We start from the raw sequence: 26,269 nt of genomic DNA, 5'->3' as shown, positions 1-26,269 counted from the left end.
CTATCTGCCCATCGCTCTCTCTCTCTGTCTGTCAGAGGTTCTCTACCTCTCTCTCCCTCCCTCTCTCTCCCAATTGGGGATTAAACAGAAAAAACATCGGTGTTAAAGGGGAGGGCAAATGGAGACGAATTAAAGGCGCAGAGACGGGAGCCTTTATCACAGAACTGATTAAAATGATAAATGTTCTGAGGAAGGTAAAAACCCAAGACCACAAATGTAATCCCTCTGTTTCCTTTTCTTTTCTGGGAGAAAGTATTAGTCATGAACTAAAATCACAGGTCAGTTTTTCAGATTATGTTCCTGCACAGAGTCAAAGAGGAGACGAATAAATACATTATTTATTTTTCTTTCTTTAAACGAAAATCCTGCAGTGGGGCGCAGGTGTGTGTTATTATTAACCCTTAACGTGGCTGTTTGTCCCTTTGGGTTCCAACAATAAAAGTTTATTTTTAGACCACAAGATCAAATTATTATTTCGTTATTATTTAATGGATCACTAAAAAGCTGGAAGCGATGTCTTTTTAACAAGCCTGTACCAGAAACGTTAAAAAAAAATGCAATTTTAATTTCAGTTTCAGTGCAGCGTTATATCAGTGGTGTCCTCTAAAAAAATGGAAATGGAAGATTTTGTGGAGGACATAGCCGACTGGCCATCGGCCACCAGGTGGGCAGTTTGTGCCGTACTTCAGCTAGAATGGGAAAAAAGACACAAAGGTGGATTTATTCTGTGTCTTTATGCTGTCAGCTGCCTCTTCTTCTCTCATTCAATCATGAAACTGATCAATGATCAGCTGATCGGCTTTTCTCTCTTGTTTATTTATCGCCCACTTTGCGCCAGAAAGAGGAAACCAGCGGATGTCGCCTTAAACAACAGCAGCACGTTTAAGGTTGATCAGCTGTTGTTAGAATGTATTTAATATTAATTTCTAGTATCAGCTGATGTTTGCTGGAGCCACAGCTGTAAAGCTGCTGGTCATGATGTCAGTTTGGTTATCTGGTGAGAGGGAAACATGAAGATGAAACCAGGAGATGTCCTTACTGGATCATCAGAGCTGTGATGGAGAAACAGGTTTACCTTTTAGGTGACATGAATGAGTTGAAGGGAAGTTATGAACTGTTTCTGAGAGACAAATAAAACCAGGATCCTTTTTTAGGTAGCTGACAGCTGGTAACTGTGCAGGGGCGGGTCTAGCAAAGTTTTGCCAGGGGGGCAGGTAGGGCATTAACAGGGAAAGGGGGGCACAAAGAAGTACTTTTCTTTTTATTCTCATTTTAAAATGTCTCGCTTTTAATAAATAATTATCTGAATCTTACAACCAAAGTTTTTATCTGATGTAAAATGTATAGAAATCATACATATACCAGCAAGACTGTACATCACTGTCACAACAGCGTTTCTTTTCATTCAAAGGCTTTATGGTTTTTTCCTATAATACCTGCTGGGCCAGTCTCTAGTCAAAATGCCCGGGCTGATTTTTTGTCCCAGTCCAGCCCTGGTGGAGGACATCTACTCATCGGAAATATGCTTGGGCAGGATACTAACACAGAGTTTCTCAGAGTGTGAATGAGTAAAGCACTTAACCATAGGAGGAAGTGCTTGTATGAATGGGTGAATGTGGCAAGTTTTACTTGGGCTTTGAGCGCTCAGATATTTTAATTGTGAAAATCATTTTCACAATTAAAATGATCCAATTTCTCTAAAAGCTTAAAAGTGTAAAACATAAAAAGCCCAACATTTAACTAAAATTGCACAAATACAACATATCAAATGTTAAAAGGAGTATTTTTATTTTTAACGTTAACATTTTGAATTTGATGCTAGCATAAAGTCTCTACAAAAAGAGAGGGCAGGGCTGCCAATAAAACACATGACCGAGCATCTTCCAAACCCTGAAACTTAATCAGGTTTAAGGTTTAAGGTTATAAAAACGGCAGAGAGGCTCTGTCACGGTTAAAGATGGGAAGAGGTTTAAAGCTCTATAGATTACTACGTGGGCCACTAGGTAAAGAAATTAAGAATCTGGAGATTTCATCATGTAACGTAAATAATATCATTAAAGATTCAGAGAATTCAGAGAAATCTTTATACACCTGGGACAAGACTGCAGACTAATATTAACTGCTGGTGGTCTTTAAAGACAGACTGCTTTGGAAATATCTGCATGTTCTCAGGAGCAGATGTGAAAATCACTGTGAGCAAACAGTTCATTCCTGCATTCACAGGTGCAGATTAAAACTATACAATGCAAAGAAAAAAATCATTAATGTGAAAACAAGCCAATCGGAAATAACTGAAATCATTTTTGGAAATGACTGAAACCTGCGATGAAGAGGAGACACATTATTATCAGAATCCACGTGCACATGGCGCGGGTGGCTTTCATATCTGTGAAGGCACAACTGGCCTCCTGCAGCCCACACCTTTCACCCCACTGAAAATATTTGAAGTGTTATGAAATAAAAATGAATAAAGCAGCTTGGATCCTATGGGGGAGGAACGGGGAAACATTTTTCTTTCAAAACTTTTTTCCACAAAATCAACAGAGTTATTTAAAAAATAAGAAGTGATACAGTTAGTTTGTGTTTTATTCCTGGCATTAAATTTAAAATGAGTATTTATTTGCTTATTTATCAACAGTGGTCTTGGTTTCAGATTTGATATGCTGATATGTTGTATTTGTTCTGCTGTCAGTTAAATGTTTCTGTTTTCAGTGACATTTTACAAATAGTTCTCACATTTTTGGAAACATTTCGTTTGCATTTTGTTTCATGACTAGCAGTGATTACAGTTTACAAGGAAATAATTTCTTTTGCTTTTATAAAACAATCAGCTGGGTTTTCACCAGTAACCCTGATGCAGAGGGTGTTTGGGGCAAGCTGCATGTAAGAAGCTGACAGTGGAGGTAAGATTTCTGTGTAAAGATGCAGTTTTAATGAACATTGTTTAGTTTTAGTGGTTTAAATTCAGTTCAGGAGACAAACATTAACAGTACAAAGATGGCAAACTGTACATTGCACTAGCTGAGACCACATCCTCATTGAGGTTTGACAGTATTTAGCGACAGGTGGCGTCAGCATGAATTGAGGCTGCGGTTTGGGAAAGGCCTCAGAGGAGACTAACAGCGGCAGAGAATGAGTTCAGAGTATACAGAGAAGGATGCAGAGTGCCTCTACCAAAAGCTCTGGAAAAAGTCCTAGAAAACTTTCGAAGAGTTTCAGGACAATATTCAGTAAATACACAATCTAATCTTTGGGTGCAGCAGCTGTCATGCCAGCAGACTTTCAGTGCACAGGAAAACTCTCTGCTGTGTCCTACTGAGGCAAGATGGTTTTCATAGTGGATAACCTCCAGAATACCATTCAATAAATATCATTCTTCAGTTTTAACACTTAACAGCATCTGTTACTCTGGTGACTCTGGGTTCTCTCAGGATGCCCTTGTAGCTTCAGGGTCCTACAATGTGCTCAGAGGGAAAAAAAATAATAAGATAGGAATACATTTCACTGTCCCACATGGGAAATTTGTCCTGAACAAACAGGCATACACATAGCTGCATTAAAATAATAAAAAATAACAATAAATTAAATAAATAATTAATTATGTTTATGTTTCCCATAAAGCAAACGTTCAAGTGCACAACAATGTGTCCTTTTAAACGGACTCTTTATTTAAAAGTGCAATAGAAGCTGGGAGAAATTAGAGCTGGTAGCAGTTTGTTTCACTGTCCTGGAGGGTAATACTCGTACTCTGAACAAGTCTCTGAATAACTCATAGTCTAAGCTGATTTCTCACATAAAAAGTCGACATGTTCTTCCTAGGAATTTGTCTATATCGTTCTCACTCCCGGGGCGTAGTATACCGACGTTTTGTCACGTCCCGCGGCGTTCCTGATGAACGCAAAGGTGACCTTCCGCGTTGTTACGGTCTGCGCCAGGTTATGGCTGAATTCCAGTGGAATGACGGTCCCGCGGACGTCCCAGCCATGTGTTCCAGCCCTAAACCAAACCTTATCCCTAACCCTAACGTTATTGCTAACCTGAACCAGCAGTTAAATGATGTAAAATAGTGTTTTCCAAAGCGATTTTAAGAAAATGAACGAACATGTGTAGATTGAGTCCAAACGGTTCTCATGTGTTCTACTTAGGAAGTGTTGGGTACCCGAAAGCGTAAAAAAGTTGACGATTTGTCACCTAGCGTAAAATATTAGGCTTAGGGAGTGAGAACGTGTTGAAAAGAAAAAGTTCAAGGCAGGATCGAGTTTAAGTTCAGCCTGTATGGAGAAATTGCCTTTTAGACTTGAGTCACTGTGTCCGATAAGCTTTCTTTATGTCTCACTTTCACCATAACCTCAAGGTCTGTGTCTCCAAATATTCTTTGTACACTAATGGAAACCTGCTCAGACTTTAATGTTGCCTCAGCCTGGATGAGCTGAAACAGAAAAAAACATGGCACCGTCCACATACTTGTGATCGAGACTACAGATGGATGGATGGACAGAAGCTATGTCCCCATCAGATCAGAGATGAGAGGATGCAGGGCAGCGTGTGTGTGTGTGTGTGTGTGTGTGTGTGTGTGTGTGTGTCCCTAAGCTTCTATATTAAGCCCCTTATAATCCTCGGTGCTGCTGCTGCTGGACTCAGAGAGGATTTACCTCTTTCTCTCGTTTCACTCGTTTGTTGTTTCTCTCTAAATAAAGGACAGAATAAAAAAAACAGTCTGAACTCAATCCTGAAAGCATTTCGGATATTTACTGTTAAAATCAATCCTTTGGTTCATGCATAATCTTCTTTTCCAAGTCAAACCAAAAAGTGTTAAAAAAAATTAGATTTTTGTGTTTCCAGCCTGTTTTAAATAAAACCCATCACTTTACTGAATGCGTAGCAGCTGGAGCTAAAGATCAGTTTCCAGGTAGAAAGCATGTGACAGTCAGGTGCCACTCTCCAGAGGTCTGAAAGAAGTCAACATGGAAGTTTCAAAAATGATTGCAGTTCCTCTTATGTCCACTTGAGGCTGGCTTCCATATGCACCTTTATAGCAGAACTAAACACCCTGGTCTAAAAAACAAAGAAAGAAAAAGAAAGGAAAAAAGTTTAACATCAGTCCAGTCGTTTATTTATTTATTTATTGTTACTCATCCATCCAGAACATCGGGTTTAACTGGATTTCTGTATTTTAAACCTCATGCTGATGCAAAAGTTCAGCAAAGAATGATTTTTAAGTAAGATGAGAACTTTCTGAAAAGTCATCTTTATTTTACAGAAGTTTTATTGAATCAGTTTTTTCCTTTTGTATCTTTGCCTGGTTTGGTAATAGGACTCTAAACAACAAAAATGGATTGTGACTTCTGGTAAAACCTGCCAGCAAAATCTCAGGATGTTGGCAAGACGGGCTTTTGGGCACTTTTAACAACCATGAGCTGTTAAAGGCTCATTCTGTTATTACTTTTAGCCACCCAGTCCACAGTGACTTTGACTCTTTACCCTCTGGCTGTTGTTTTAGAGTAGCTGTAAGGAGAACCGAAAGACTCGAGACTTCGTCTATTCCTACTGCAAACCATCGCCTTAATGACCAATATCCACTTCGGGGCTTTTTATCATTATTTTTATTCTACTTTTATCTTTTTTTTTTTCATTTGTTGTGACACTGTTTTATTCTTATGCATTGGATATGCGTCTCCATGTCTTTGGTCCTGGTTGTGTGTATGTTGAACGTCCTTATTATAAGTATGTATGTTGCACACATAAGTTTCTGCAAGACCAAGTGGTCAGAGCAGGACCTGCAGGGAGCGATTGAAAAACAGCCCAGAGATGCAGCACATACACAGGCAGAGAGACAAAAGTAAAGACAATAAAAATAAAAATGAAACACAGAAACAACCAAAAGCAAAAGTTATGAACGTCAACGTCATAAAAGTAACTCATGCCAGAAACAAAGGTATTAATAGTCAGGCAAACCATCTGCAGTCTAAAGTATTACAGTATCACAATAAATCCTGCTGTCTCAATTTTTTCCCCATAATCCATATGGATGATGACATCATCTTTTGTATTAAAAAATGATCTTTGCTGCCTCCTGCTGGATTAAAACGGCATCACAACCAGTGTAGACTACAAAGAAGATGGAAAATAGGGTAGAAGAAAGAAAATAGTCTAGAGAAAAGAAAAGAGAAGGAAGATGCAGATGAGATACAAACGAGGTATTAGTAGAAAGGAGGAGGAGAAGGCGAGGAAAATTACAGAGCAGGAAGACGACGTTAGATCCTAGAAGACTCGTGGGGTTTTCTGTGTGATTGTTTTCCTCTCTCTCGAGAGTTTTAAATAAAAAGTCTTCCAGTGGAGTCTGTCAACCTTTGCAATGACAGACTTGAGGTGCGTGCATACACCTGTGTTTGAAGGTGTGTGCTTTTTAAAAATTATTATTTTGGGCCTTTTTTCATAGAGACAGTAAAGCAGAGAGAGAGGAAGACATGCAGAGAGGCTGCAGTTCAGACTCGAACTCGGTCCTCCTGCACCCTGGCCCTACGGTCACCGGCTCACCCACTAAACCGGTGTACAGTTTGCGCTCTGTAATCAACTTTGTGCTGTAGTCGTATTATTCTCACATGAGATTATTTTAACAAACCAAGCACATTTTTCCTGATAATGATTTTTATCCTCCTGTACCTTTACTGTATAAAGAGCTTAAACCTCCAAAGTTTCAGGAGTGTTAGTCTTTATAAGAAGTGTTTGTGAACTAAAAATCAATCAATCCCGACGCAGGGGAAACTAATTCTGTCGGGGAGACCTACCCTTGCCACGACAGCTGTTGTGAAGCTGAAGCCAAAGGCAAGATATGCTTCATCATATGTTCTAGTCTTTGGTTTGGAAGCATATTTGGCAATGTTTCAACCTCTGCTTTGCATTTTTTTGGGAACGCTGTCAAGAAACCTGTCCATTATGCTAGCAGTGTCCAAGCATTCTTTTTTATTTCTTTTTCTTTTATTCATACCGCTCCCTACTGCAATGGCTGTGTGTGCCCCCCACTTTGGGAACCACTGGCCCAACCGGTCGCAGCAGATGGCCCCTCCCCCCCGTCAGCCTGGTTCTGCTGGAGGTTTCTTCCTGTTAAAAGGGAGTTTTTCCTTCCCACTGTTGCCAAAGTGCTTGCTCATAGAGCTCAGACCTGCTGACCCCATTCTGTGATTTTACATGTCCTACCACTTCATGGCTGAGTTACTGTCATTTAAAGTTGCCTCCACTTTGTTATAACATCACTAACAGCTGACTGTGGAATATTTAGTGACTCGTTGCACAGGTGGCATCCTATCTCAGGACCACGCTGGAATTCATTGAGCTCCTGAGGGTGACACGTTCCTTCACAAATGTTTGTAGAAGCAGTCTGCATGCCTGGGTGCTTGATTATACACCAGTGGTCATGGAAGTGATTGGAACACCTGGATTTATTGATTTAGATGGGTGATGAAACAAAAGTGATGTTTGTGGACAAATTCCTGCCTTATAAAGCCAGTAAATGAAAACTCTCCTGGAAAATGTCCATTTTCTGTGGACAGGCTCCGAAAGTTAGTAAGGACCATAGATCAGTGGATTGGTGCTGCTTTATACAATAACCAGGCTGAAACAACCTTGAAAACACAACTGTAATTAGTAGAGGAGCATAACGCATTTATTGAGGGGGTAAAAAAACAAAAACATAGAGACTTGTTTTCCTGAGATAATGAGATATAGTCCATCTAAAGCAATAAAACAGAACAGAAGTTCTGAGCAACCCTTTCATGAACACACAAAAAAACGCTGTTTTTCTGACTTAATGAGACCCCAAAGTCCAGCATGGAGGAGGGCCTACAGCGTCTGCTGCTAATTAGCTGAACCCTCCAACAATATTATTGCTCAAACCTGCAAGTATCTCAGTGTTTCAGACCCAAACTATTTTTTAAAACATGGATTAAAGTAAGCAGGGAAGGCAAATCGAGCTCTGAAGTGAGACTCGTTTAGGATTTTAAAATATCTCATTAATAGAAAAATGCAGCAGATTTGTTTTTTAAGGAAAAGTTTTCTCGGAAATCTAAGTTAATGTGCTCATTAATGAGGAAAAAGAGGCCAACTTGTTTTTCTCATATAAGCGTGTCATGCTTCGGCAGATTAATGCACCGACAGTTTCAGATTGAATAGGTGTGACTCTATGAGCAGCTGAAGGAACATAAGCTGGCTTTGAAGCCGTGTAAGATTTTGAATTTAGGAGTTTTATTTCTAAATGGGATATTCCCTCACTCGGATCTTGATATTTGTTGTGCAGAATGTCTTCAGACGTCACTGTCAAGATCTGAAGCTTCAGTTCCTCCTTACACAGATAAATGTACAGGAACACACACTACAAATGATGAAGTGCTCATTAGGTCTCATATGACAGTACAGAGACAGTAATGGACCAGAGAGAGAGAGAGAGAGAGTGTGTGTGTGCACGTGCCTGTATGCCTGTCTTTGTGAGGACCAGCACAAGTTTAAAACCTTTTGGGGACTTTGCTTACAGTCTTAATTTTGAGGATTTAGACCAGTTTTAAGATTCAATTTAGAGTCAGGCGCAGGTTCAGGGTCAAGGACCTGGGACTGCAGTAGTTCTTGCAAACATACCACCGCACTGAAATACAAACAGTGTGTGTGTGTGTCTGTGTGTGTGTTTCCCAGGAGAGCTCATACCGCAGAAACAAAGAGCTATTTATTAGCGTATCCACCTGTAAATCACCACAGAGACCACAGACAGGGTAGAGTCCCATCCACCCACTCGATAAGACTGAAAACATAATAGTAATAAAACTTTATGCGATTCATATTTATATATTTAGAGTATGAGAACACATAACACCACCACAAGAGAGAGAGATGATCATTTTCACTTTGAATGCGTCCAATGTTAATTTAAATTACACATTTTCATTTATTTTAAAAATGCTGAAGTCTCCTTCTTTTAAAGACATGTAAAGACATTATGTGATGTTTAGCAGATATAATAGTAAGTTTTACACTCGCTCGCAGCGGTGAGGAATCTGACTGCAGATTTATTCTTTTATTTTGGTCAGAATGAGCAGCACACTCTCCTGCAAGTCTGAGGTCATGAGGAGTCTCAGCCAGATTGCTCTCTCCGAGCTTGTGGATGACTCGAAAACTGAAGTGGGAGTTCAAAAGCATCATGTTCATAAGTGGGAGTAGAGTAGTGAAGTGATGAGTTTGCAGTGGTAAGGAGATGACAGGAAAACTGTCAATGTGCTGGCTGGTGTATGTTCTTTTACTTTGGTCTTCTGGGTGTCTCTGTCATAAACTAGGGTTTGTGTTGGACTCACGACACAGGACTCTGAACAAAAGTTGAATAGGTTTATTTACAAGAAAGTCAGAGACTAGACTTGAGACAGAAAGGGTTTCCAAGTAGCGAAGTTCAAAGCTCCAACAGGTTAATCCAGAGTTTCCTTTCTCCACAACAATCTCTCTCGGATCCACCTCCAGGTTTCTGCAGAGAAGAGAAAGAAATGTAAGCAATGTTAATGGAGTGAAACAGCGCAAACACACATGTTGAAGGAAGCAGTGATAGTGATAGTTCAACAATCAGGCACCAACTCAAGGTCTGACTTGGTCTTTCGTAGCCAGAGAATCAGGTGATTACCAACAGGTGAGTTCATCACTTTCAGGTGTGCAGGACCAAAGTGCAGGAATCCAGAAGAGACCCCGCCCCTGAAACACAAAGGTGTTTTAATTGTTCACAAACATGCTTTCATATACACAGACAGAGAGAGAGAGCATCAAAGAGGAGAGAACGACAGAAAGACGGAGTCAGCAGGGGAAGACTGGAGGACCATGACAGGTGGAGAACGGACAGACTGGGAAACTGAAGAACTGAACACACCTCGAAATAGCTGTCCAGAGATGTGTTGTAGCTGCCCAGCTGAGCCTCTCTGAGAGCGAGGGAGTGTTGAATAGGTCTGAGTCTGCTGAGTCCATTCTCTGGACTGATCATTGTCATAAACCAGGGTGTCGGTTGGAGTCAAGACGCAGGAGTCTGAGGACATTTCAAAGGTCATACAAATACAGACAACGAAGAGAATTAACCATTTACACACTACAGAAATCTAGTTTCCTCGTTTATTGCATCTAGTAGTAAATGTGACGTTTCGAGCGCACTTAATCACGGATGATGGATCACAGTGACCATGACCAGTGACAATATTATCCAATCAGAGACTCACATAGGAGTAATACATGTTGCCTTGGCCTGAGTCAAAAATCAGTACTTAGAAAATAAAAAAGAAACAACAGGAAACAAATAACAAATAACCCAGGAACAAACAGATGGACAGATGTAAAACCTACTCAGCCAGTTAACCACATATCCACTCAGGTGAGCAAGTGACTGATAGAGAGCAGGAGAGGAAGAAAACTGGCAAGAAACAGAACAAAAGAAGAGGAATTACAAAATAAAACACCTCTAATTATAAGCAATAAATCCAGACCCTCATATGCGATACAAGATGGATGGATGAATGGATAAAACATACACAAGGTGTATGTTTTACTAAAGGCAGAGTTTGAAACTATGTGTTGTCCGGTGTTTCTCTGTGTGAGGATCTTTTTTATTTCTCTTTAGCATGAAGACGTATCTACAGACCTGAAGGACATCAGGAACTCTGCAGTCAAAAGTGGAGGAGCAACCTGCAGCAAGCACACCAGAAGAGCCAAGCTTTGAACTGAGGTCCTTACTTAACATTGCTGTGATGAATAAACTTTGTGAAGTATGCGTCACTTTGTGTCAACTTGTGAGTCGTTTTTGTTGTTTTACATCTCTTTGTATCTGTTTCTGTCATCAACATAATCCACAACCATTTATACTCCTAGAGCTGAAACCTTCCACTAAATGCAGAAAAAAGGAAAAGGAGAATTTGAAAAAGGAAACAAAGAGTTTTTCCAAAGTTCACAGCAGTGCATTTCGTTTTCTCCAGCTGTTGTATCTTCCTCTGTAACGTCTCTGAATCTCTGTCCTCCCGTGCTCATATAGCTGAAAATACACACAGAGGCCGATGCTGCACTGCATGTGGCAGGTTAATAGAGGTGCACGACAAGCAGTTGTGATGTCATTTTTGGCGCGAGCCTCTGTTCGCAAGGACGACAATGGCGAGGATAAACTGCCTGTTAAGCATTTGAACCCTGTGGGCATAGTCGGGCCCCTGCAGTGTTGCACAGAACTATCAGTTTATAGCTATGGCTCACACACACACACACACACACACACACACACACACACACACACACACACACACACACAGAGTCATGTTCCTGTAACCTCAAACCCAGTGTGAGTACTGAAATGTGATGAATTACATAATGAGGTTTTGGTTTTGTCCCCCAGAGGGAGCCGAGTCCCCACAACGTGAGTACGCAAACTGATGTCCTCACAATATCACGAACACAAGAGCACACACACACACACACACACATTAACAATACACACAGATACTCACACTCGCTGATGTCAGCCTATTGCCCCAACCACACCCCCCACACATCACGCAGACTCCTCCCTCTGAAGGTGGAGCTCCCCCCCACCACCACCACCCCTTACACATTATCATCAGACCCTCTTTCCGCTGTGTGTGAGGAGAGAGAGGGAGGGCGGTAGAGAGACATTAACTTGTCATTGCTTTCACAGTGTAGTAAAAGCCCCATTAAGCTGGTGCTGCTGCTGCTGCTGCACAGTTACCTGCGGGCATCACACACGCACACACACTCAGTCATACAGAAAGACACGTGTACGTTGCGCTCAGTGTTTCTGTGTAACAGTGTGTGTGTGGTCTTCCACCTTTCAGCGCTTTGCATTTTTACCTGCAGTGGAGATCGTGCACACGCCCCCCCCTCTCTCTCTCACTCACTCTCTCTCTCTCGGCGCGCACGCTCCTCGCGCATGCACGCAGCAGCAGCAGCGGCAGCAGCACCGAGGGAGCGATCAATACGCTAAAAGCCCGGAGAGGATTTAAACCGGAGCGGAGAACCGGAGGGGGACTCGGCAGGAATTATGAAGGTAACGGAACAGCAGAGGGGGGTCCCGGTTTGGCTTTTATTTGCTCGGCTCCGGGGCGCGCGCGTGCATGTGTGCGCTCGGCCGTTTTGACCGAGAAACCCGGTTTGTCGGAGCGGTTTCTGTTTTTTTCATTTTGTTCCTCTTGCAGGTACAAACGGCGCTGTCAGCAGATCCACAGCCGACCCATGCAGCCTACTGTCCGGGCTCAGGGGCAGCGGGCTGTCGGTCGCATCCTCCATCAGCACCACGTCTTTATGTGTGTGAGTGTGTGTGTGTGTGTGTGTGTGTGTGTGTGTGTGTGTGTGTGTGTGTGTGGCACCGTGTAAAATCAGAACTGCGAGTGTAAAGTAACAGCTGGTTTGGGATCAGTGTGAGTGGACGGGTGACACTGTGTGTGTGTGTGTGTGTGTGTGTGTTTACATGGTGACAAGCAGCTGGGTCTGCGCTATAGAAGCCGCTCTTTGTCTGCTCTGACCGTTTGTCATGAATGGCAGCAGGAGTAAGAGGAAGAGGTGTATACATACAGGAGGAGAGGGGTACAGTGGGGTGATGAAGAGTACATTAAGGAGGAGGAGGAGGAGTTGTTGTGTAAAACACTCCACACTGCAGAAGGTGTTTTAACCTGAAGCTGATTTACTGCCAAGGATGGAGAGATTAGGAGGAGACCTGAGGGAAAATAACGTTTTGGGTTTTGTTATCATTGTAGTGGAGAGGACAGGGTGTGTTGTCAGGGAGGAGGAGCTGGTTGTAGTATCAGATTGTGGGTGATGGTGTGTTTATGTATGTAATGCGTGGAGTGTTGCTGGATGCTGCAGAGCTGTGAGGATGCTTTTAATCTGAGCTGTTCTGATGAAGAGTGATAAAAGGGGGTAAAGTGGGGGGTGTATCTGGCAGCCAGCTCTAGGACACTCTGCTGAAGGAGCAGCTAAACAGAGAAGCAGTTAAACGTTTCAAACTGCGCAGAATGGAAATGTCTCCACACTGGATAAAACTGCCATCAGTCAGCTCTTTTCCATTTTCAGTGCTCGCGCTCTGGTCCAAGAAGAAAAGTGTGCTCCAGCGTTTTTCTGTGGGGTCACAGTGTGGAGGGCCTGAGGTTTGGTGCTGGAAAATAACAAAACTGGACTTAAATGTAGGGTTAATGGTATTAATGAATCGATCACAGATGCAGATACCAATGCATTTTCATCCACGATCATCATGTGGTGCTTTTTAGGCTGGATTTAAACTTTGCTTTGTAAAATAAAATTAAAGATGTATTCCCGTTGTTGACATAATTTATTTGCGTTGCTTTGATTTCAGCTCAGTGTGAGAGTCTTTACTGTATGTACAGGTGTCTCCCTTACCTGCTTTCACCGTGTTCATTCCTCACAGACACCTGACCCGATGCGACTGAAAGTGAAACAATATTAATCAGGGTTACTCTGCCTGCATCCACCCGTCAATTCAGCCCCTCCCACAGTCCAAAGACATGCATGTTCAGGTTAAGTTTGAGGTGGATGCAGGCGCAAGCATGCATGCGTGATTGTCTCATTATCTGTCTTTGCAATCAGATAATGCATGGTTCATGTGCACAGAGGAAGGCTGAGTGACATTTTCCTACTGAATTTGATTAGTTTGTGTTTTGTGTTGAACTGTTAAGAATGAATGAACAGATCAAACTGACATCCAGTCCAAATATACGGTTGGATCACTTATCCCTACACTTTATCAAACATGCGATTATAGATCAGCTCAAGGTAATGAAAAAACACAAAAATATGGGAAACTAATGAAAATGTCACTCCCAAGCCCGGGTAAATGGACAGGGTGTCGGGAAGCGCATCCGGCATAATATTTAGGCCAAATCAAACATGCGGATCATAAACTTTATAGATCAAAATAAAACAAAATAGTAAAGATAAAGGTTAAAACAAAAGCCCATGTGTGTATATATATATATATATATATATATATATATATATGTGTGTGTTAGGGGTGCAACGATACACAAAATTCACGGTTCGGTTCGGTTCGATACTTTGGTGTCACGGTTCGATATTTTTTCGATACAAAAAAAATGTTCATGCCTTTTTAATTTGTCATTTATTAAACTTATAAATATATATTTTAACTCAAAAGTACAGTTTTTAAATTTAATGTTGCTGAAACAAAAGTAATTAAAAAAATAAATCTGATTGAGGAATCACTCATCTTTGGAAAAGAGAGTTTATTACAGAGAAATGGCTCTTCCCAAAATAAAAGCTATACTATACACTTCTTCTGGGCTATATTCTCAGCAGCATATTGTAGCGGGTCAGGGCTGTTCGGGGTTCTGTTTGTACAGTTATGTTTTGTTTATGTTGCCATAGTGACGGGTGACGCCTAGTCCTGTCAGCGTTAATCTCGTTGAAATGACGTTAACGCCACAACACGGCAAATCTCCGTTAACGAGCTACCCCTGCATGGGGCTAGACGGCCAACACGTTAACGAGCTAACTGCGCTAACACACTAGTTCCCACCCATGTAATTGAGCATTGCGTGGCACATCCAACATACTGTTTTACTTTAGTCCTTGACGCGCTTACCTTCAGGGTCATACGTCACATGAAAACCAAAATAAATAAAAGGAGAGCTTAACTTCTGTCTCGCTAGCTTGCCCTGCGCTCTTCCTTCTGGCAATGCTGTCTGTGTGGAGCGCTCAGTGGATCTGCGCTCGACAGTGCAGCCTAGGCGGCGTAGTCGAACGCAGATTCACAGAGCGCTCAACACAGACAGCATCGTCAGAAGGAAAGTTGATAAAATAAATTACAAATGTTGTATTGTTCGATACATATGCGTACCGAACCGAAAGCACTGTATCGAACGGTTCAATATCGATACGAATATCGTTGCACCCCTAATATATGTATATATATATATATATATATATATATATATATATATATATACACATGGGCTTTTGTTTTAACAGGAGTTCACCCATTCAGATCAGCCAAGCTTAACCCAGCGTACAGATGACAGTTACAGCTGGTGTGATTTTTATTTTACAACTTACACCTCTGGCAGGGCGAGTTTCACTTTTTCCCGTTATGAAGGAAGGTTTATAGCCCAGCAGATCAACATGGCTTTGCTCCAGCCGCCGTCACGGAGACAAAGAAATCGGCTTTTATGTCTTACATGAAGTGGAAGTAATTTTGTTTTTGGCACTATGTTGCATTATGCATATCTGATGTTTGTTTTTTGAAATGGGCATGTGAGAATGGATGACTAATAAATGAAGCCGAGCCTGAAAAATAAAAATGAAAAACGTTACTAAAAATAAAGATTATATAGACCCCCCCCTGCCCACCCCCACACCACCCTCCACTACCGTTCGGGGACACTGGCGACCATCTCTGTCCTGTTTGTTTGAGAGCCGAGGTTTTCAAGTGTCTCTTGAAGCATTCTCTCAGCTTCACATGTTTAATTAATGCCTGTTTCTGAAGTCTTTTGCACACATGACGTCACATGGCCGTGTCCAGAGTGTTATTCTAGAACAATGTTCGACATTTGATCTTTTTTTATATGTAGAAAACAGGGGGAACTATTCTGATTCGGATGGAAATGCTGTGTATGGTTTAAACGAGGAAGCTGCCTGTGTAAATCACACATAAGGAAGCAGACATGATGCTCGTTCAGTGCAGCGGACTATTACCTGCTGCTGCTGTTACATTGGTGCAATGGGGACCTGGCAGGTAAAAGAGTCTTTAATGTCCAATCCAACTGCATCAGGCCTTTTTGTTCTCATTTTCACCTCCATCAGATGATGTCTAGAAGACTTCAGGGCTACAGTGCATGTGTGAAAATGGCTTATAGAGCTGGTTCAGGGATTTTTAGCCTCTGAAAAGGACTCTGAAAAGTCTCAGCAGCCTTTTTATATGCACTTTAGTAAAAGACGTGACGTACGTCAGAGGTATATTCCTTTCTAGCCTTCAGGAGCTGATGAGGCTTCTCAATAGGAACACCTGTATCCTCAGTAAACCTTTTCTCAATGTTTTCCTCTGTGCTCGTCTGTTTTTAGAAACACTTGGGAACCATATCTGATGAGAAATTGATCGATTGATTGAGCTAGCATGTGTCGTGCTTCCTGTCTTTCACAGCAGGATGAAGACTGGAGATATTTTCGTGCAGCTCATTATAAACATGGATTTGTGGATTCAAGCTGAAGTTGTTGTCAAGGTTTAAATGTTTGATCTTCATCACTGTGCCTCGGTTTCGACCGGGTCACACACAAATATGTTGATGGACAGGAACCTCTTAATGATGCCACTTAATTAGGAACAACTCTAGACTTTGCCCCAGAGTTCCTGTCTTGCTTTTTAACAATATCAATCTTTTTTTTTAAACTGTTCCTTTTGTTTGTGCTGAGAGGGTGGAGCTGGAGAAACTTGGTGAGAAAGGCAAATCTTTTGCAGTTGCATGAAATTCTCAGAGGCAGAATTTTAAACAGATGCTTGAAACATTTCTCAAAGATTTAGCTCCATGTTGACGTCACAGAATCATGCAGCTGGTGCAGATTTGTGTGCAGCATCTTTTGAAATGGTCTGTTTGACTGAGATCTGGTGACTGTTGAGGCCATCTGAGTCAACTAAACTCATTGTTATGTTCCAGAAACCAGCCCGATGTTGTGTCTGTGCATTTTTTTAAAGAAGCAGCATGGCTTCAGTGTGATAAAATGCAAGAGACCGTCTGCTGCTTCTTTCTCTTAGAGAAATATAAATGCAGCCAAAAATCACAGCTCAGCCATAGGGGTGGGCGGTATAAACGGTATATGGTAGAAACGATATAAATTTGGCCAACGGTAGAGATTTTGACTATACCGCTCTATCACAATAGCGCATGTTGGTGGTGTCATCATGCTGCACCTGTTTTGGTTGAAAGCATCGCAGCGGCTACAAACAATATCATCTGCAAATTATGCCGGGCGACAATATTAGCGAAGAGATGAAACATTTTTTAGAATATGAGGAAAGCCAAAAACTGCGCTTCCTCCACTTCCGTACCATTGATTCATTAATGTTGAATTCTCTCGCAGCTGCTCTGTTCCCATGTTGTTGCAGTATATTAATGACTAACCTCATATTGTGGATGGATTATCTCAGTTGTTCTCCTGACTGAAGTTTGGTCCATTTACAGCATCCTGCCATGCGATTGCATTTGTTCCTAACCCTCACATTAACTTTTATCGAGTGGAAAAAAGTTGGCTTCATCCTCCAGCTTCACTATGTTTGTTATGCTAATGTAGCTGTGTTGCTAGCGATCACGTAGCACCAGCTAGTCCAACTTCAGTAACCCTACAAACGTCACTGCTGTTTAGTTTTCTGTCTTCATTTATGTTGGAAGTGATAGCAGAGCTGTACGTTTTATTTTTTTCAGAAATCTCTGAGTCAGAACATGCTATATCATTTTTAGGTGGAAACTAGCGAGCTAACTTCCTGCTAACTTCTAACGCCGTTAAATTTAATAAATTCTGTTTTCATGGATGCCTGGATGTTAAACTTAATTGTTACACCTGGTAAAGCAGCAACGCTGATCATTTTATTAAAGATGAAAGAATTTAGACAGTTTTTAACTCTTAGTGATGCTGCAGAGTTCATTTGACTTTGGGACCTGAAGCGGACAGAGTTTTGGGCTCCTGACTACGGTAGCCGTAATGCTCCGACAATCCATCAAGTGGTGCGGCTTCGTACTTTACCAAAGTCGTACTAAAACATTTTTGACAGATTTTTGAGCGCCATGTGCCACATAAAATCAGTTTGAGGTCAGTAAGCACAACCAGAATTCATACATAAGGTGTATCCGATTATAAGGCGCACTGTCAATTTTTGAGAAAATTAAAGGATTTTAAGTGTGCCTTATAGTGCGGAAAATACGGTATACAGAAGAAAAGACTATCGTTACCGCACATGCTTCAAATTATACCGCGATATGGATTTTAGGCCATATCGCTCAGCCCTAGCTCAGCCTGTAACTCATGAGATGGGTGGTTCTGTCAGTGAAAATTAAAAAAAGGTCATGAGGTCCTGGGTTTGAAGCCCCCGACCAGCCGAAGCCCTTCTGTGTGGAGCTTCTGTTCTTTTCATGTCTGCGTGGGTCCTCTCCTTCCCCCTAAATGATTGCCTGTCTCTATGTGATAGTCTGGCAACGTGTCCAGGGTGTACCCTGCCTTTCACGCTATGAAAGCTGGGATAAGCTCCAGCTCCAGCAACCTTGAATTAGATTGGCAGTATGGATGAAGAATGGTTGGAAATTTCAAACAGGCTTTGATTATTGACTCTTCTCGTGAGCATTGAAGCCCGAAAACATCTTTCAGCACAGCTCTGTCAGAAATATGACATTTGTGTTTACAGCAGTTCTGGGTTTTGCTGTTTGAGTGGTTGGTTTGGTTGCAGAGGTTGTTGGTGGTCTTCTGTGCACACTGCTTTGGGACTTGGATGATGGAGTTTTAACTATGGGTGTGAACGCTGCAGTTACATAATGGCATTGATGTACATGGAGGAAGGCTGAGTGACATTTTTCTGCTGAATTTGATTAGTGTGTGTTTTTTCTACCCTGGTCTTGTCTTTGCACTAGTGCACAGAAATATGATTCTATAGACTCGCTGCACTGGTGCTGTATAGTGATATAAAATAAAAAGGAGAAAACACTCTCAGAACTAAATTGAATTCTCTGTTGTGCATGTCATCAGTTTTCTCCCATGCATAGCTCTATACGGCTTATTTTATTTATTTTATTGATCGTCAGTCATCTGCATCACAGGTGTTGCTGTACTTTCAATCTTGTACTGAGTTGCAGAAGTCTTTGGTTGCTGCAGTTTCAAATATTAAATACAGATTACTACTTTTCTTTATTACTTTCCCATAAGTATAGAATATGTAACTTATTATGTAAACTTTGTACAACAAATAATGTGTTTTACATATTTTTTTTCAGAAGGGTTCATCACTCTGTTTCTCAGTTTTCCCTCTTGCACCATGAAGGTCAGTCACAGAATTCCATTGTACTCTGTGCAATGCCAATAAAGGTTCGTTCATTCATATGTTAATGACTCAAGTGTCTGCCTCACCTGAAGTCATTAAACTTTCCTCCAAAAGTATTAAAAGAGGAATGTAAAATGAGGTAGTGGGGTTAAGAGAGAACAGCTTTATGAAGCCAGCAGAGAAGAGTGTTTGAAGTGTGTGAGGTGAGAGCAGGCAAGGTGTTGCCCTCGGGTTAATATTTATCCAGGGCTCCAGCAGGTGACAGATTACTGAACTCATGAACAAACGTAGCAGAAATGCAACAGAACAACAGAGCCGAGTCAACACAGAAAACGACCGAGCAAACAGAGGAGTGGACCGAAGAGCAGTGCCGGCTGTGTTCACAGGATGAAATATTAACACGATTACGATCATCACAGTCCTAATGAGTCCGGAGGCTCGACGAGTCTGAGGCTCAAACTTTCATCGTACCAGAGAGCTAAACAGCTGAACGGATAATAAATGTCGAGGAAGCTTCGCTGCACAGTTTCATTTCACAGCGTGCAGATTAAAGCTGCGGCGGGCAGAAATCTGGAAACACCAGGGAGTCAGTGCAGGGGTTTGATGTATTGCATACTGCAGCCCAGTGCTTAGGAATGGGTATTGATAAGATTTTCACGATTCCGATTCCATTTTCGATTCTGTTTAACGATTCGATTCTCTTATCGATTCTTTTTAAAAAGGAGAACACTAAGGTCGATTAGCTTAGAACTTTGTTTTATATCTTCTCTTTGAACAAGATAGAAATTTAGGAGTAACATGGCCTTACAAACCCAACAGTGAGATCTTAAGAGATCCACAGCCTACGGATGTAAAATAATAAAATAAATATTCTTCTGTAGCAATAACAAAGTATAACATAAATTATTCTGTAGCAATTACACAAGAATATCCAGTAATGTCCCTGCCTACAATTAAACACATTCACTTACTGAAAATCGGGGCATCTGCTGCGGCAAATGGGTGCAAGCCTTTGACCACAAACTGAGTCACTGCTCGGTGACATTCGTCTATCCTGGCCTGAAAGGAGACGCTACCGGTAGACTGCAGCGAGAACTGCCAGCGTCTGAGCTAGCCAGAGTCTGTCTGTCTGTCCCATCATGGTCACCTAAATGCACAGTAATGGCAGGTTTTGTAATAAGGCAGATCGCGCTAACATAATATGCACTGTTAGTTGATTATTTACCTGCCGCATTAACGGGAGACGACGTGCAAACGTTACCGCTGCTGCTGGGTTGAGTTTCACGAGTCTGGAGCGGAATTAAAAACACGACATTCATTTAGGTCATCGTGTGTTTTGTGAGCAAATGCTTTTGCATATTCGTAGTGTTTCCTCCCTTAAATGAAGTATCTACTTTGCAAATACTGCAAGTTTCCCTGTTGTCATCCGTTCTCGTAAAGTATGACCAAACTTTTTAGCGTTTGAGCCGCTTAGGCGCCGTGTTTCCTGCCAGGTAAATGACGCTCCGCAACGTGGTGACGTCATTCGGGGCGACTGGAATCAATAAGGGAATCGTTTGCAAAAAGTGGCAAACTATTCCAAGGAATTGAAAGAGTGGGAACCGGTTTTCAACAAGAACCGGGTTTCGATACCCATCCCTACCAGTGCTACTGTAAAGTTAGCAGCTTAGCTTTCCAGCTGAAGAACAGCATGCTGAGAATATTATTGCCATACTTGTTCAGAATGTATACAACATGAATGCAGACACTGTGGTTTTGAACATCATCTGTTTAGAACCACGACTCGAAACAAGGGTGGAGAGTAGTGAGGTTATCCGCTAATGTTAGCAAAGCTCAGTTAGCAAGATGCATCCATCTATCTGCTAATGGATAAACAACAGATTAATAAGCCAGCTAAACACAACATTGTAACACAACAACCGTTGAGATTTCTCATGTGATGTCATGTGTACATTACTTAAAAGTTGTTTGCCATATTGGATGTGGATACAACCACTGGTTGCTAGCAAAAATGGGTATTCACCAAATGGTTGGCAGTGGTTCCTTGAGGTTGCTCGGTGAAAGAAGTTGCAAAGAAGCCAAAAATCTCCTAGTGATTGCTTTGGTTGCCTGTTGTTTTTCCATGTTTGTCTGAAAGTACTTAACAAGTACCAGAGTAGGAGTAAGAAAAAGTGTAACCCAAAGTGGAAATGGCGAGGATTCACCTTCAAATTAAAAGCCGACAGCCAACATGTTTCATAAGGCACAACTTTTACCTTGAAGGAAACGGTCTCTGTGTCCAGTTTGTGTTTCACTTTTTACAGCTCACTACAGCTCAGAGTAGCTGGACAGTGTTTGTGGACATGTCCATCATTTCTATTCAAACTAAGACCACAGAGGTTTCTGCCAGCTCACTGGGGGAATACGCATTTTCCCCTAGCGACAGGTGGCTGCCAGATGGTCACTGGCCAGTCTCTGAGCTTGTGTAACTGGGGCTTTATTCACTTGATCTTACATTGTCACTATGATTGGGACACGTCCAAAATGGCAGCCAAGTAAAAGTCACATGATGAGTCACATGTTCATAAAACCTCATTGTACATATGTAGCCCTAATATGTACATATGTAGCCCTAATATGTAGCCCTAATAAAAGTGTAGCCCACCAGGATTCCTGCACTTAGTTTCACGATAGCTGTTCATCAGTGACTGTCCACTCAGTCTGTTGTCAGTCATTGTCGTCTTCTTCACAAATCTGATTTCTATGTTCCCGGCTTCGTATCCGATTGGCTGAATCCGTCCCGAGACTTCGCTGCGTTACAAACTCTGACTTGTTTGTTTTACAGAAAAGCAAAATAATTAAAAGATGTTTTTGTTTGCTTTTAGTCACTTGCCAGCTTCTTGTTTGCTTGTTTACAGAAAAAATAAACAAAACCCAACATCTCCAGACTGCTGATTAAGCACCCAAAATGTTAACTTGAAAATGAGTTTAACAGCAATTATCCTTCTGCAAATGTGTTTGGATCACAGCATGAGATGATTCAGACACAGCGCAGATCAAACACATTAGCCAAAGAAAAAAATCCTAAGATCCAAGATCTGCTGTTAACTATTGCAAAGACTGAATTTTCAAAACAGTGTTAAAAAATCTGTACCTACAAGATTATGCCTGATGGCGCCAATGGTATTGTTTGTCAGGTAGTTACATTCAAATGGCTCCAAAGCACGCCAACATCATGAACATCATCAACAGGTTCATGTGTCAGCAAACCTCAAAGCAGCCATGCTCCTATTTTTAATCCTTACCAGAATTCACATGGCTGAAATACATTAAAAATATAACAGCACAGCTATTATGAGTGAGAAAGTATCTGTAGAGCCATTTTTCTTCTTGGACCATTAAAAAGCATTTTAGGTTTTAATTAAAAAGCATTAAAATGCTCTTTATTGCTTTAATGTAGGAATCTGACTGGATTAATTGAAGTGGCCATCAGAGGAACTGCAGTCACTTCCCTGGAGGTTGCTACTTGGTCCATCATCCTTTCGTTGCCACGTTTTTCAGTGTTGGGCAGTTGTTGCCACTGTTTAGAGACCACCTTTAGGTGCTGGATTTTTCACCATTAACAAGGCTCCCAGCCATCCGGGGGAGGTTAACAGCCAAGAGACCTGTAATCGGCTAAAGTCTACTCGACTCAAGTGTTGAACACAGCAGCTAAATTCTCATGAAATTTATATCACGATGTAGATAGAATACATTTTGCTAGATACTTGGATGCCACTAAAATACCATCAGCAATGCCGAATATAATTCAGCACAGAGTATGAGGTGTGGCCAAAAACTTCAGCTACCGTGCCTGTAAAAAGCAAAAAGCCGTACTTGATTTAAATTTGGCTGCCCTTCCCTCTAAGGTCATCTGCAGCGCTCCCAGCACTTCTGTTATGTTTGGATCAGTCTGTGAAAGTCAGCATAACATAAATAAGGATGGGTGTTTTTTTGAGCTACTCTAGTGGAGTCTCAGAATAAAAATATAGAACTGTAAGTGATCAGAACGGGTCTTCTTCAAATTACCAGTGCATCAGTTTTAACAGCAGCGTGCCTCTATAGGTCTATAAGTGCACATGCTACTAACTATTCTTTTTTTTTAGTAAAAATTAAGTGTGATTGACAATGTAAGGACAACATGTTACATCAGGTTAGTAAAGGTCTGGAAATTCCTGCACACTTCAGAGTCTCAGCTTTAATTTGAGACCACTGAGGAGCTGTGAACATTTTTATATGAGCGTAAATGTAATTGATCAAATGAACATAATTATAAATAGCGAATCCTTTGCAGGCAATGACTCCCAGAAGTCTTTAACCTATCATGCAACAGCGTTGCCTTGCTAGTGATGATTTGTGCATGCTGCACTGCTGCTGTCGTCAGGTATTTGTGGCTCTTTGAACATTTTTTGTCAGTGAAACTAATAAAGGAGGAAAAACAAACACGTTTTCAGACGTCTCTGAATCAAAGCGTCTGCCAGATGAGCAGCACTCTCCAGAGTCCCTGTCACTTCAGTGTTGGGATTCGTCTAATCTCTGCACGGCTCCTGCCTTTTTCCTGGAGTCTGAGCTGATGGTTCTGATTGATAGGTCTGAGCTCTGCTGGTTTCTGTTTCAGAATAATCAGCTGTGTTTTCTGGAAACAGTGAGGTGGCTGTGAGTTTCAGCAGCAGCAGCGTCTCTGCAGTCTGACTCAGCCCATCTGATCCAACTCCAGCTGATCACTGCGAACAATCAGCTGATTTCATGGATGTTTCTTCTTCTGGTTTTAGATTTTACAATTTTTGCTTCTGGAAGGATGAGGAGCTGTTACCCGATCAGAGCTCTTAGTCAGCATTCATGGTCATCATCCTGTGGAGAGTAGCTGCTACTTCCTTTAACCTGTTGGAGAGGCGGCGTTTGAGTAGGTAGATTCACGTTGGCTGTCTCCACAGCGATGGCCCTCTTATGACATCATCCAAAAGGCCGTCCTGTCTTCCATGATGTCATCAGTAGCTACAGATCCAGAGCGACAGCTGCTGTCAGAGCTGCTCAGCGTCACAGCGCGGGAGCTAGCAAACATTCATGCTCCCCGGCGTGCAGCGACCTCTGACCTCTTCCCTGCTGGCTGGATGCAGAAACACATCGCTCTGAATGTTTGCATTCAGTGCAGCTTTAACAGAAACTGTTCTGCTCTCGGCTATTAATTAACTGATTCACGCTGTGAAATCTGATGAGACAGTGTAGCTGTCAGTTTGTTAGAGGTCCAAACGCCCCCAGGTCACTACAAACTATTCTCATACATGAACAGGAACACTGCATTTCTTAAAATCTGTCAAAATGAAAGGTTTTCCTTTGTTCGGGATGGCCTGAATACTATTTTCATGTTTTGTTGTATTAACCAATGCAGAGACACAGGATGTAGGGTTCAGTTGTGTGTCCTTACTGCAGAAGGGTTCTGGGTTCAGACTTGTTGGTCAGTTGGTGGCTTTTGAGTTTGTATGTTCTCAGACAGACATGCTGTTAGGTTAATTGGTGCTTGCTTGTTTTTCTCTTTTCTTCCTGAATGCTGTGCTCTCTGCTGGGTGTGACTGCATTGCAGCCGTTTTAGCCACAGTTTGTGGTCAGATTGACTGCAACACCTGTCCTCAATCCTCACCTGCCCTTTATTTACAGTTGGTACCATTAAAGGGGCGGGAGCTTAAACAGCTGTTTGGGACATCGGGTGAACTGAAAGGGTCCAGTTTAAGATGAATGAGAATTTGAACTGTGAATCATGCAGAACAACTCGAGAAGAGCCCTGGACTAAAAACACAAAGCTGGAAAGCAGCAGAATCGGTCCCCTTTAGGACTGACATAAGCACAGCAGAGAGCTGCTGGTGAAGCTGATGTGCTTGCATGTTACCATGGTTACACAGACACAGCTCATGAACAGAAAGTGGATTTTATTTTCTCTCCCTATATTTGAGAAGTGGCCATTATCAGAAACACTGCATAGCAGAGCTTTTGTTCTCCAACACGTGATGCAATAAGAAAAGCTTGAGTCCTACTGAGGTCAAACCAGAGTTTGTGCCTGTGTGACGTTTCTGAGTTTTCTCTCATGGTCCAAATAACTTGTTTAGGTCAACTGGTAATTGTAAATTAGTCGTGGGTGTGGGTGAAGGTGGCAGGGTCTCTTTCTATTAGACATGTTAGTCTACCCTGTGACTCTGAGTTGGATAAACTGTTAACAAAATGGATAAAAGGATGGATGGATGGTGCTTTACAGCTTACAGACTGCTGAACATCCATCTATCCATCCATTTTTTACTTTTTATTTGGGGACAGCAGCCCAGACCTCCCCATCCCTTTGCAACATGTCCAGCTCTACTGGCGGGACTCCGAGGCAAATCCAAGCCAGCCGAGAGGTATAATCTCTCCAGCGTGTCCCGAGTCCACCGCTTGTTCTCTCCGCCCAGTTGGACATTCCTCAAACACCTCACGCCCAGTAGGTATCCTGCTGTGACTTACTCCCCATATGAGGAAGGATGCTCATTTCCAATGCTTTTAACTGCAGTCTCATTCTTTTGGTCACCATTCAGCACTCGTGAGCAAAGGTGGGGTTTAGGATCTTTAGCTTTGTTATGAGGAAATTGTATCTTTAGAAAACTGTTTTTTTCCCTGATGAACTTATGTGAAAACACCAGGTGACACTAAGAACTAAAGGGTTAATTAGTGAACCGATACAATTTAATGCCATTATTATTGCAAGTTTAAATGAGATAAGAAGGGAACAATAATGTTAATTATGGTTTGGGATTTTGAATTTGCATTGAAAAAAAGCAGCTGCAATAATTTTAGAACTTCATTTCATCCTGTTATTGTGGGATAATGGGCTAATTTTCCCTATTTGTTGTGAGAACAACGTTTTTTTTGTCTGGTTGATTCCAATTATCAGAAAACAGCTGAGATAATGAGATGATTAACTTATCTGAAGCTCACAGGCTGATATAAAATGACAGTAATAACAGCTGTTTTCTAATTCTCCCCAAATCTGGGAGCAGAATGTGGATTTATTTAGTCAGGCTACATAAAAACACCAGCGAGAGGAGGGAAATACGAGCAGAGCTTGCTCCAGCAGCCCAGCGACTTTAACTCTGAGTCTGCTGACTAACTGCTCGCTCTGCACTTTGAAGAAGAGTCTCATTCAGTGCTTCTATAACTCCAACCCGT

At 41.7% G+C, this 26,269-nt stretch overlaps 1 protein-coding gene across 2 annotated transcripts in view; it reads left to right on the top strand.

The window, feature by feature from the left end:
- Positions 1-11,739: 11,739 nt before the first annotated feature.
- The window catches only part of magixa (MAGI family member, X-linked a), a 62,622-nt gene continuing 48,092 nt past the window's right edge, over positions 11,740-26,269 (top strand). For both annotated transcript variants that reach the window (XM_026153454.1, XM_026153455.1), the window contains exon 1: positions 11,740-12,058. The gene's annotated coding sequence lies outside the window, so the exon portion shown is untranslated. The remainder of the gene's footprint in view (positions 12,059-26,269) is intronic.

The sequence above is a fragment of the Astatotilapia calliptera genome, chromosome 20, assembly GCF_900246225.1.
Source record: "Astatotilapia calliptera chromosome 20, fAstCal1.2, whole genome shotgun sequence".
Taxonomy (NCBI): Eukaryota; Metazoa; Chordata; class Actinopteri; order Cichliformes; family Cichlidae; genus Astatotilapia; species Astatotilapia calliptera.
Note: the sequence above shows the minus strand (reverse complement) of the source record. Positions and strands in the feature narration are given on the sequence as shown.